Source organism: Acomys minous (assembly GCF_964271855.1).
Source record: "Acomys minous genome assembly, chromosome: 2".
Lineage (NCBI taxonomy): Eukaryota > Metazoa > Chordata > Mammalia > Rodentia > Muridae > Acomys > Acomys minous.
This window is the reverse complement of record NC_140484.1, coordinates 126,611,693-126,625,790: the sequence shown is the minus strand read 5'-3', so window position 1 is coordinate 126,625,790 and position 14,098 is coordinate 126,611,693.

The window sequence follows — 14,098 nt, the reverse complement described above, 5'->3', positions numbered from 1 at the left end:
AGACCCAGAGAGGCTAATTAACAAGGAGAGCTCCAAAATGGATACAAGGAATTTCCTGGGAAGGGGAAATAGAATATTCTAAGTAGGCTGAGGCAAATAGGGATATGAGCAAGAGGGATCATCCTAGACTGGAGAAAGAGAATGGGGTACAGATGACTAGATTTGGGGGGACATTTTAAGAAAATGTGAACACCTGGTGCACTGGCAACTCTTTAGAATCTAAGAGTTTTGTAATGGAGAATATAGACCCTGAATCGGTATCTTCTGTAACCAAGCAAGGCTTCCGGTGGTTGGTCTGGGACACCAATCCAGTCACAAAACCTTTGAGGTACAATTTGTTCTTCCTTCAGCACGTGCTTGGGTAATGGTGACAGAGAAATTTTGGGAGCAGGAAAGCAATGACTGGTCTAACTTGAAGCCCATGAGAAGGATGGGATGTCCAACACTGCCTGGCTGCCAGGAACCTGAGACTAGATAATGCAGAGCTCTAGAATAGAACCAGCATGACTGGCAAACAACAACAACCAAAACCAAAACAAAAAAAACAAGTCAATGAAATCATTCCAGATGATATTCTGCTATATTTATAGATCAGTGTGTAGCCCAATTGTCATCAGAGAGGCTTCATCAAGAAACTCATGGAAGCAGATGCTGAGACCCACAACCAAATATTGGGTGGGAAGGAAGGAATGTGGGAGACTGAGGGGTTGATGACACCAGAACACAGCCCACAGAATCATAGGGGTTCACAGAGACTAAAGTGATAATAGCAGGGTCTGAATGGGCCTGTGCTAAATCCTCTGCATATATATTATGGTTGGGTAGCTTGCTGTTCCTGTGGGTCTCCTGACAGTGGAGACTTTTTTGCCTACTCCTGGGACCATTGTCCTCTACTGGAGGATTTGTGCCTACTCTTTTTTTTTTTTCTTTTCATTTCTTTTTCCAGATAGAGAATCTCTGTGTAGCGTTGGCCTTGAAATCACAGAAATCTGCCTGTCTCTACTTCCCTGAGTGCTGGGATTACAGGCAAGTGCCATGTGCTTCGTCTTACTGTAACTTGTCATGCCAGTAATTTTCCTGGGAGGCCTGCTGTTTTCTGAAGAGAGAAGGAGGAGGAGTGGATCTGGAGGAGAGGAGACGTGGATAAACCGGAAGGAGTGAAGTGAAGGGAAACTTCAGTCTGGATGTGTATATGAGAGAAGAAGAAGGAAGGAAGGAAGGAAGGAAGGAAGAAAGGAAGGAAGGAAGGAAGGAAGGAAGGAAGGAAGGAAGACGAGAAAACAACTCTCAAAATAATTGCTTTGCTATTGGTAGTTTTTGTTAGACTGTTATTAATATTAACATTTCTTCTTTTTAACTCTGTTCTTCAGAAGTAAAACTATAGCGTTAATGGTTACTGTCGTCTAACATGAAACCTGTATTTAATAGGGAAGAAAAATATATATTGAAACACCTGTGTATTAATTAGCTCATGCCATTTTCTCTTAAGCTGTTGACATTTAGACATAATCATCTTTTCTCCAGAATTACCCAAACTGTTTAATTTTAAATAGGTCAACAATCAAATAAAAGATGTATTTTTCAGTTGTGCTTTATGTTTTGATACACTTGTTTTTTAATGAAAATCTACATTTATTTATTAATTTATTTTATGCGTTATTATTGTGGATGTTCCTAGTAAGGATCTAAGACAGGAGACAGTTCTGTTCTTCCACTGTGTAGGCTCTGGGTGTCAGGCTCATGCTGTCAGGATTGACTATAATTGCCTTTATCCACTTAGCCATCTCACAGAACCCTCCCTCTCCTAGAACAGAAGCTGCAATGGAGTCAGTTTTCCTTTCCTGATTTTCCATAGTGTATCCCTTCCATAATTGTTTATAATCTTTTCAGATGCAGAAGGTGAATCATTAATGAAGAATGGATGGACAGAGGCACAAGTGGCACATAAGTTGATAGTATTTTCCTAATGAACGGGCTTGAGCACTCTGTAGAAAGATATGCCATTAAATCTAACATTTCCTACTGTTAGACATTTTATGGAATTGGGTAGATATGTCCAGCCTGCATGATTTTTATTTTATTTTATTATTTTATTTTGCTTTGTTTTTTACTTATGCCAAGGATCTGACTGGTCACTGGAAAAATTCTTCATTTCCTTTCTGATCATTTAGTGTTATCCATTCTTAACCTCCAGAAACCTAATAAATGTAACAAAGGTATTTAATTGTTAGAATATATTCAAATAAAGTTTCTCATTTTGAGTACTCAAGTTTGAGTCTCTCATAATGAAAAGATAAAATATTTCCATGAAACACGTTTGATTTTCCTAAGCTAGAATGTTGAGCCATTTGTCTAGACGTGATTAAACTAAGGCACATCCACAAACCCATTTATATAGGGAGAGAATTTCACTTATAAATATATACAAACAGCTTACTTTCACATTCAGTATAACATTTTAAAGAAAAGGTATCCAAGAAAAAGTCTGTAATGAATAGAAATGGGCTATGTGTCTTCTACCTAAGAAAAAATATTTATTTTAAGTATAAAAATACAAATCAAACTAGAAATTTGTCACATTGTACATGACATAGGAAATAGTGTGAAAAACCAAGTATCAACATGCATTGTTGATGAAAGTGAAAATTAATACAACTTCTTTGGGAATGTTACTTATATAAAAATAATGATACTTGGATACTGACCCAGAAAATCCACAGTATAATTTTTCACTGCCAGATTGTTTTAAACAATCAATTAATAGCTATAATATCTGTATGAATGAATAAAAATTGTTTAACAAAACTGTGTTAAGTTTGTACATGACTAATTTTAGACTAATGAATACAGATAATTAAATTTTTTCTCACAGTATTCTGTTTCTGTTTTGTCTGTTAATCTCATGCTTTGCTTTAGCCGGTGACTTATGAGCAGAGTAGAACTCTAACTGCATTTGTGTGGTTATGTAACTTCCTTTGTGGTAGGTATACACACCATGGACAATACTCTTTGTCATCTCAGACACCTGAATAGAAACTTTGAAGCTTTTTGAACTCAACTACTAAGTAATACTCAGCGAGAGAAATGCTGAACGGTTTCACTTTTATGTGAAATCTGAACATATTTGAACTCATAAAAGTGAAATGTAGAATGGCTATTATTATATTCTGGGGTCATACAATTCATATAACGATATAGTCAGCTATGAGGACTGGATTCTGATGAGCTATGGTACAGCATGGTGAAGATATTAACAATGCACATTTCGCAATAGTTGATATAATAGATTTCAGTGCACTTGAAGTGGTAAGCAGCGAAATTATTCTTAGTATATTATTCCATAATGAATTCAACATACAGAACTATGTAAATAAAATTACCACTAGCCAAAAAAAAAATTAAAGTAGAATTTCAGAATGGTGCACCCATAAACTCAGTAATGGTAACTAAGTGATTAAAATTATAAACCACTAAAACCTTCTATTATGATTTTATAGCAGTAGATCAATGTTTCTTTTCTCTCAGTGGTCAGACTGATATTCTGGTTGAACAGTGCCTATATGATTTTTTGCTTATTTGTTTGTTTATTTGTGAAACAGGGTTTCTCTGTTTAACCCTGAATATCCTAGACTCACTTTGTAGACCAGGCTGGTCTCAAACTCACAGAGATCTGCCTGTCTTTTCCCCCACTCTCCAATTGCTGGGATCACAGGTGTATGCAACTGTGCCCAACCATTGACTATGTATTTAATAAAACTTTACATTCCTATGAATATAAAATACAATTAAATATAAAAAGAAGGTAACTTATATTTCCAGTGGAAATGTTATAATTTATTTTGAGATGGTAAAATACGATAGAGTGGTATATATCCTTATTTCTGAGTGTTCATTTTTGGATAAGGAAAATTATGCTAATATAGCATGATTCCTGAAATAAATTATTTTGAGATATCTTAATTCAATGGCAATGTTGGTTACTCCTACACTATATTCACACTAACAATAAAATTATATATATAGATATAGATATATCCACTTCAATAGATAATGTATCAAACAAAAAACGCATGTTAAGCACTCTGAAAAAATATATGTCTGTGTGTTTCTGTGTGTGTATTACTATACAACTGTATGTAAGGAATTCCCAAAATTTGTGGACAAATGGATTGAACTAGAAATTATAATGAGTGAATTAATCCAGAAACAGAAAGAGTCAAATGGTATACATTCATTATATCTGCACACTAGCCCAAGGGGCATGTCTCATGAAAGTCTTCACTTACCAGGAAAGTGGGACAGAGGGGAGGACATCCTATTGGGACTCCAGGTGAGAGAAGCATGGGAGAAGGGGGAAATAGAAGGATCCAGAGGGTCCTAGAAACCTACAAGAAGAACATTATGATGGGCAGATCTGGGCCCAGAGGTCCCTCTCAAACTATGGCACCAGCCAAGGACAATACGTGCAGTAAACTTTGAACCCCTACCCAGATCTAGCCAATGGACAGGACATTCTCCACAGTTGAGTGGAGAGTGGGAACTGACTTTCACACAAACTCTGGTGCCCCATATTTGACCATGTCCCCTGGATGGGGAGGCCTGGTAGCACTCAGAGAAAGGACTTAATACTCTATGAGTATATACAGGGGGAGGAGGTCCCCCTCAGGAACAGTCATAGGGTAGGGGAATAAGGGGAGAATGAGAGGGAGGGAGGGATGGGAGGTTAGAAGGGATGGGATAACAATTGAGATGTAATATGAATAAACTAATAAAATATATTTTTAAAAAGAATAATAATCTAATAAGTGTAAAAGTGGCTATAAACTTGAAAGTGAGGAAAGAATGGAGAGGTTTAAATGGTTTATCTGAGGGCAGATAAAAGGGGGAATGTAAGGGGCAAAGTGATGTAAATCTATTTCAATTAAAACATTAATTTTTAAAAAAATCCATGACTTATTCATTCAGTAAAATACATAATATTTCAAAGATAAATTGAGAAATTAAAAGTAATAAGGTACTCAGCTTGGCCAAGAATATTGTGAAATGTTTAAAAAATGCTAATTTTAATAGGATAATTAAAATAACCCATGATACCCTTAGATTTCATTTTATAAAATAACTTGTTACAAAGCAACTCAGTTTAGATGGTTTCCTGATTCCTCTTCATTAATAGGTAATAGCACTTGACATTTATTGAAGAATTAATATGAAGCAGGACATTTTCAGAGTACTTAATATGCATTATCCTGTTCCATACAATACCTGCTGAAGTGGTTGTGTGAATAGCTACCACTACACATGGTTCTCAGTTCTACCACGTTATTCAGACATGCTCAACAAATGACAAATAACCATTGTGCTTCTGGATCAGTGCCTCTACAGCTTCTTTTCTGATTAAGCTAACTTATGGTTAACTGTTTTATTTTTATTTTTAATTTTATGATGCCTTAAAAATGTGCTTGAAGGTAGAAATATCACTGAGGTCTGCATACCTATTGCCTAGCAGTCACATTGTTTGATCCATTGTCCAGAGCAAGATACATCCCAGTATTACAGATTCCAGGAACTGCTGTGCCCTGTTTACACTCAGTTCATCCACATTGGATGGGCTTGCCACAGAAATGGAGCTGCCTCCCTTCTTTGCAGTCTACTGAAGTTCATAAATACAAAACTGTCCTGTTCACGATACTTTCATCAGTCTGATGAATTCAGTCATTGTGCTTAGACAGTACAAATTGTCTAAGGTGAAGTTAGATTCCTTTGATTTTCTTGTAGTTAATATGCATCTTGTAAGAACATTGCTTTGAAGCTATGTAAAAAAATCACATCCTGTACCAGTTTTATCATCACTTACCAAAATGCTACTGATGCAGTTATTGTAGAATGAGGATTCTGTCTTCTCTGCTCCAAGTATTCAAACTCAGAGCCTCCCTTTTGCTAAGGTAGCACTCTCTACCACTCCACTGCATCCCAGCCCTTGGTTATTGTGTCACTTATGGGTTCATGTAAAATTACAGACTTAATCTGTCCTTAAACTCACTTCACATCTGACACTGGCCAGCAAACTGGGGTCCTCATGTATCTGGACCTCCCCACATGCTAAAATCACAGAATTGCTCAATCACATCCAATGCTTTTTCAACATAGTGAAATTCACATAATCTAAAATTAGTCATGGTAAAGAGAATGATTTGCACAGTAATATTTACATGGCCACAGCAAGCTGAAAGCAAATTTCAAAATAGTTCTCCAACCTGCCATAAAACCCCATGTCCATTAGACAATGGGTCCCCTTGTCTTCCTTCTCCATCTGTTCGGAATTGTTTTTCTCTCTCGGTGGATTGAACTATTCTACATGCTTTATGCATATTGACTCATGTAATGTGTAACATTTTGTATGTCTGCTTTCTTTCTCTTGTTAAAAAGTTTTCAAAGGTTAGCCATAATGAATTATTTGTAAGCATACATTATTTTTTTACTCCTGATGAATCATATTCTATTGAATCCTCATTTTATATTTTGTTTCTCTTTTCTCCCTTTGGCAAGTACAGTAGTACTGTTATAAGCATCACCATAAAATATTTGTTTCAATTTATGTGTTCAGATATTTTATGTAAGCACTTACGATCGGAATGTCTGTGTCTTTATAGAGTTCTGTCTTTTGGGGGGAACTGCCATTTTGTTTTGTTTTTAAGGAATTACTAACTTGCCACAACTGCATTTGAAAATAAAGAGTGAAGTTTCCAACTTCTGACTTTCCTTTGATGCAGTTACTATTGCTTGCTTCTTTCTGTTGTTTTGTTTCTATGTGTATGACCTGGTATCTATTTGCATAGTATGTGTTTCAGGTGGTGATATACTTGTGTGATGAATGTGCTTGTGACCGCAGGGTTACACATCTGTGCATGTGGAGGTCAGAAGAAGACATCAGGTGTCCTCTTTTATTATTCTTATCCTTATTTCCTTGGGACAGGGTCCGTATTGAGCCTTGATCTAGGTTTGTCCCTGCAAGCCTCAAACATCTTCCTGTGTCTGCTCCTCACAGTGCTGAGATTACAGGTATATGAATCCATATATTTTAAGTGGGAACTAGAGACCTAAACTCAGGTCCTTATGTTAACACAACAAGTGCCTGAGCTCATTTTCAAACCTCTTTTCAAAGTTTAAATTTGCATGTCTCAAATTTAAAAATGTTGAAAACTTTGACCACATTTAAGATATTTGATGCCATTGTTAACCTGGAGACTATGAACTATAAAGCCCTTTTTCTAATTGTGGTATGGCTTAGTCTTTGGTCACAGAGCTTTCTGTTTACTGTAAACAAGTAACTGTGGTGTGGCTCAGCACTAGCACATGCCATTAATACAAGAAAATTCTAAACAGGTATAAATAAATATAACCCTAGGTCAAGAGGCTGAGCAAGGGGAATTAATCTGATGGGGATTAAACAGATAGGAGGGTCACTGAGAAAAAAGGGGTTTTCCTTCTGGGCTGTGAGTTGAGGAGCTTTGGGGAATGTAAACTGAGTAGAAAGGGCTTTTCCTTCTGGGACATCAGCCAAGTAGGAAGGTCTGCTGGGTGCTTTCTCTGCCTCTCAGAGCTGACAACTTTTCACCGCAACATCTGGCTTTTATGTCTTTATTGGTAAAATAGAAAGATTGTGATTTAGTATTTAAAGCAATGCATGTTATCATTTCTTAATTTTCTTTGGATAAGTGTCCCTTAAGGTTCCTAGTATGTATATATTACCTGGGGTCATTTGCCTTTCCATTGTTGAAATAAAAATAATTTGTGTATTCTGGATACTAGACTTTTAAGAGATAAAAGTATTTTTGTTCCACTTATGTTTTAATTTTCTTAATAATGATGAAATTTAACTCATCAATATTTTATCATTCATTGTTTAAGCATCTTCTGCCATTTCTAAGGAGTTATTGTTAATTCAAGATCATGAAAATTTAGACTTAATTTCTTGTTATTGGTTTGAACACTTACATTTAGGAAATCCATTCATTTTCAGTTAATTTGAGTATGTATTGTGAGGTAGGAGTATATTTTGTGCTAAATTATGTGTATAGTATAATTTCACTAGTTTGCTAATAGCAGTTCAATGTCATTTAGCTTAGATTGCTCTTTATCTGGTGATCAATTTTAGTATTTCTGTCTGAAATTAATATCTGGGGTTACTTTTAGACACATTGCATTATTGCTTTAAATGTCTGTGTTCAAGAGAACATTGTTATATGTCAATCTCCATAATAAGCTTTAAATAAGAATAATTTAGAAAACAAACAAAAGAACAATTAAAATAAGAACCGTTAGCTTGGTAGATGGTTGAGCCATTAAGAGCACATGCTGCCCTTGCAGAGGATCTGGGCTCAGCTCCCAGTATCAACACTGAGTGGCTTTCAGTTCCCGTAGTTTTAGCGGCAGGTGATGCAGAACCCTTTTTAGCTTCTGTGGAAACCTTAACTCATGAACATCCCCTCCCCTATACAAACTTTACTTATCTGTCATTATTTTAAAATGAGGTGCAATTATTACTGCCCTCATTGTTATGACAGTCTTGATGGTTCCAGAACTTTTCTGTTTATAGGAAATTCAGCGGTGACTGTGTTTGGGGCCAGCTTTCTTTTCATACTTCAGTAGTGTACAACTAAGTCCAGTAGTTCTTAATACCTTTATTTATTATGAATTGTGCATGTATTCAGTTTACTGGCATGTGCCAGTTGACTAATTGCTCTGTGCGCTTAGCACATGATTCCGAAATGCCTTTACCAAAGCTTGAGTAAATATTTATTTTAATAGACCGATCTTGATAAAATTGTGAAAAATTAGTACTTAGACTACAGAAATGTGTTATTTCACTGTTTGGAGGCTGGAAATCTAGAGTCAATGTGCTCGTAGGTTTGTCTTCCCTCAAGGCTGCTTTCTTTTGTAGACAGGTTGATTTGTTTTTCTGAATGTGCATCTTTGCTATCTCTTCACCCTCTACAGACCACAGTTATATTTAATTAGTGCATGCACTAGGTCCTTCATTCCAACCCAATCATGTTTATAAATGTTTCATAACCAAAGGTTTGTGCTGTGATTGCCATAGATCTCCTCTGGATCATTCCCTCTATGACTGGATTACTCTGTTGGCCGTTTGGCCAGAAATTATGTGTGAAAGCCATAAATGGGATCCATGACTTGGGGGAGGGGGCGATGACAGGTTTGTTAAAAAAAAAACTTTATATTGCTATCTAAGGATATACATTGAAATGATTAGAAGGAGGCAGGGAGGGGTAATGTAAGAGCTGGGGAGTTGAAAGTTAAGAATGATCTTAAGAGGTGGGAAGGATACTGGCAACACTTACAAACGGGATCTTTTGGGTCATATGGCACCGCAGATTTTTCTTCCAGGCATACCATGTGTATTCCTTTCTACGATGTAGCAAAAGCTGCTATGTTGACCTGGAGAGTCATTAACTAATAGTGATAACAATGAAATAAAAAGAACAATACACGGAAGGCGAGGGTATGGTAGTAATAGAACTTCAACACTTCTTAGTGAAATAGACAAGGAGGCAGGGTTACAGGGCAGTCATTTATCTCTCCTTAGTCAAGCTGCGCGTGATCTTGTAGTAGAGTGTATGGGAGAAGGAAGGTGAACTGAAGGCTGAAATCTTCAGTGCAGCTTTTATGACATTTTAATTCAAGTGTAGTACTTGCAGCAATGCAGCTGTTCTGAGTTATTCAGTAATGAATCAAGGAAACCTGAATTTACCCAAGTTACCTTTGATTGGATCACTTCTTTGATCCATCCTTGATGCTGTATCTATTGATGTATAGTTAATATTGATTATCAACTTGACAGGTTTTAAAATCAGCTCAACAACAAGTCCCTGAAAATGTACTGTTTGTCTAGACCAAAGAGGTTCTATTCCCTGGGCTTGAATCCTGAACTTCATAAAAAAGAAACTGAACAAGAATAGTCATTGTCTCTTATGTACTAAATATGTTCTCTTTCCTGATGCTTCAGGGACCCATGCCACCTTGATTTTTCCATTGGGATAGATGATGTCCTAGAACTGTGAGCCAAAATAAGCCCTTTCCCCCATAAGTTGCTTAGGTCAGAAATTTTACACAGTAAGGAGAAAAGTAACGGGATAGTCCATGTGAAACAATGTGGATGTATCTGCAAGGCAGTGGAAAAACAAAATAGCTTGTAGGGAAAGAGTGAAACCGTCCACTTTACATTTTAGAATTCTGCTCACACCAAGTGTGGAGGATGAAATAGCTATTAAATGTCGGAAGCAATGTTAAAGGCTTGAAGTCATGCAGTTCTGCAGATAGACCAGAGTCCCTCTCATTGATATCAAAGCAACGTTTAGCCTTGCATTATATTTTATATTAAGTAATGGCATGAGAAATATCTGTGAATATCAAAAATGTGGGCACTTATTGATCAAATTAGGAGTTATATATCTAAATAAATGTTTCTATGTAGTGACCTGTGCAAGCACGTGTCTATTTTATCCCAATCTCACCTGTCAGTGTGTGTGCTTATCTTGATATGTGCGGGTTGTCTAATAAAGTCATCTATAAACTATATTAAAGCATTTTCTAAGTTATTAAGTTATATGTAACAAGTATTTAAAACATATGATTTGACACACTGTTCAAAATTCTGTTGCCAGTTTCCTGAGATGACCTAAAGGAATGTGGTTGACCTCAAAAAAGAAACCCCTGTGTTCTAAAAATGCACCCATTCCCTCAGGTGCTTGTAAAGGCAGCTTTATGCATAATCTGTTTTTTCTTTTCCTGTCTTAACACCACACGCTACCCCTTTTATTCACTTGATTCATTTTTGGAACCTTCTATGCGCCTGATTTCCTTGGTTACTCTTATTTTCAGGAGCCCAGTTGCTCTCGTACAAAAGAGTAATCAAATTGAATTTTAGGATTTGCTGTGAGGACTCATGAGTTAATGATTGTGCAGCTTACTTTAGCTTGGTGAAATTAAAAAATATTTTAGGAAGCTGAGAGTTTTCCTCCACCAGTAAAATGCTTGCGGTGCAAGAATGCGAACCTGAGCACCCACATTAAAAAATGATGTAGCACATACTTCTTAATGTTTTTTTTAAAAGTTTTAAGGGGAACAGGATCCCCAAGGTGACTGGATGGCCATCCTGGATCTAACATGCGATCTTCAGGTTCCAGTGGTAATTCTTGTCTCTCAAAGTAATATGGACAGCTCCCGAGATACAACACTCGAGGATTCAAGGGTAACATCTGGTGTTTACACACACACACACACACACACACACACACACACACACACACACACACAAAACTAATTGTTTCAGAGGAGGAAATGAATAATCAGATTGAATTATTCAACTTCTTAGTTGACCGAGATTGGAAACTTAGAATGGTAACAGGATAGGAAATATATATTGCAGCAGTAATGTTATGTTATGTGATGTGATGTGATGTAATGTCACATTCAGGTAGGTAGAGGGTTCATTTAGGGGCACAGAAATTCTGCAACACACTCCGGGTTTTGATGATGACCAGTGTTTGTCTTTCATTACACTTCATTCTGACGGAAATTGGAAATAGCAGAAAGCAAAATTTAATGTATCTTTAACATCAGTTAATACATTTATACTAACAAAAAGATTTTTCTACCAGAAATTCACAGAATACTTTATATTGGAGCAGTTTTTATTCTGACAGCTCATTGAGGACAATTTTTTGGTTCCAACTTCTGCTTCAAAAAAGTGACTTTGCCTCTATAGAACGAGGTAAAAATATCTAGTGGCTTATATGCAGCTGCCATCTACCCTCTCAACCTTTCCCATGATTCCTTGCTCTTCTTTTTCCTGTTCTATCTATTCTTTCTTTCTTAATATCTAGAACTATTGAGAAGTCTCTTGTTACATAGATATTTATATAGGACTATAGGATGGCTGCAACCTGGATATATACTTTGCCTTGATTAAAAGTTGCTCAACTATTTTTGTCATTAAATTAATTTTAGTAGTAGGGTATATTTTTCAATGGGTTAATTGCTTGGTACACAAATGTGAGGGCATGAGTTCAAATGTCCAAATATGTGGTAGCATCTGTCCATGATTGCATCATTTACTATGGCATGTGAGATAGACAGTAAAACACATTGAAATTCCACAAACCAACTACTCTGTTATAAATATGGAGGGTTTTGCTCTGAACTTGTCCTGTAGCACAAAAGTATGTTTACTCTCTCATATAAACATCTTACACATACATTAACACTTCAAAAAACAACAAACACAAATAAAAATAAATTTATATTAGATTTCTACCAATATGTTCCATTGATGGAACCAGGAGAACTTTACATTAGATGCTCTGCACATAGACATGATAATGCAGACATTTTTTTCTTGGTGCTAGGGATCAAACCTTGAGTTCTGCATATGATAGTCTAGTATTCTTTGGCTGACCATATCACCAACTCAATCTCAGACCTGCCTTAGAATTATAAATACATAGACTCTTTAACATTTGGTAAGATTGCCTTTGGGATTGGAACAATCCTAACTTTTGAAATATTGTTTATATTTATACAAAACTTCCTTTCCTGGTTTCAAATCTTAAAATATTTCTAAAAGCATTTCATGGCTTACAATACATTTTAGTAACCTTTGAAGATTCCAATGCTTATCTCTGATGATACAAATGAGAAGAAAGGGAAGAAACCAAATTTCATAAGTATAAGCAGTGTTACAAAGAGAAAGTTCTAGGATGAATTAACTAGTTTGAGTAGTTCTGTTAGTCAGGGTTCTCTAGAGGAGCAGAACTTATAAAGTGAATATATGAAGGGGATTTATTGAGCTGGTTTAGAAGCTGTGGTCCCGGCAATTCAACAACAGCTGCCTACTAGTTGAAAGCCCAAGTATCCAGTAGCTGTTAAGTCCATGAGGCCAGCGTCTCAGCTGATCTTCAGTATACACAGGAATCTCAAGGAAGTAAGTTCTAATGACAATGAAGGAATAAACTTTGCAACCAGAGCCAGGACAAGCAGGTAAAGAGCAAGAGCTTCTTCTCTGTCCTTTGTACAAGCTGCCAACAGAAGGTATCACTCAGATTTAAGATGGGTCTTCCCACCTCAAGAGATCCATATTTAGGATGAGTCTTCCCATGTCAAACCCCTCTCATATGTACTCATCCACTTGGCTTTTAGTTCCAGATGTGTTAAAGTTGACAATCAAGAATAGACATCACAATAGTCATATTTCATACTAAATATCATGCCTCCTTAACAAGTCTATGGATACTGAATCATAAATAGACAAAGACTGGATCTTCCATTTCTGTATTACTAACATCTGTGAACATTTGACTTCTGAACACCGTCTTCATTTTATTTTTATTTTTATTTTTTCCATTTTTTTATTAATTTTTTCTTGTTACATCTCAATGGTTATCCCATCCCTTGTATCCTCCTATTCTTCCCTCCCTCCCATTTCCTCTTATTCTGCTCCCCTATGACTGTTCCTGAGGGTGATTACCTCCCCCTTTATATGCTCATAGGGTATCAAATCTCTTCTTGGTAACCTGCTGTCCTTCCTCTGAGTGCCACCAGGTCTCCCTCTCCAGGGGACATGGTCAAATGTGAGGCACCAGAGTATGTGAGAAAGTCATATCCCACTCTCCACTCAACTGTGGAGAATGTTCTGACCATTGTGTTCCAGATCAAGAAGTTTTAACACCTGCTATGAGTCAATAATCATTCAACTTTAATCACTTAACAAAACAGAATTTAAAAAGTTTTGAGTACAATGTTTCTCTCATTGTTTCAGGTTTTTGTAATTTTTGTTTTGTTTTGTTTTTGTTTTAAAACTTTCTGTATGTGTAATGTTTCTTAAATAAGCCTCAGAAAAAAGAGTATATGTTTTCCATGTAAAATTGTGGCACTACCGCAGCGTTCCTTTTGCTTCATCACCAGATACTTCTATTTTTAATAATTTATAATATAGTTATTAATTTTTAGTGTTTTTTGGCATCGACAGAAGCATAATGAGTTTGTGGATACAAGTTTGTCCATATGAGCTTTCTTCTGTTTA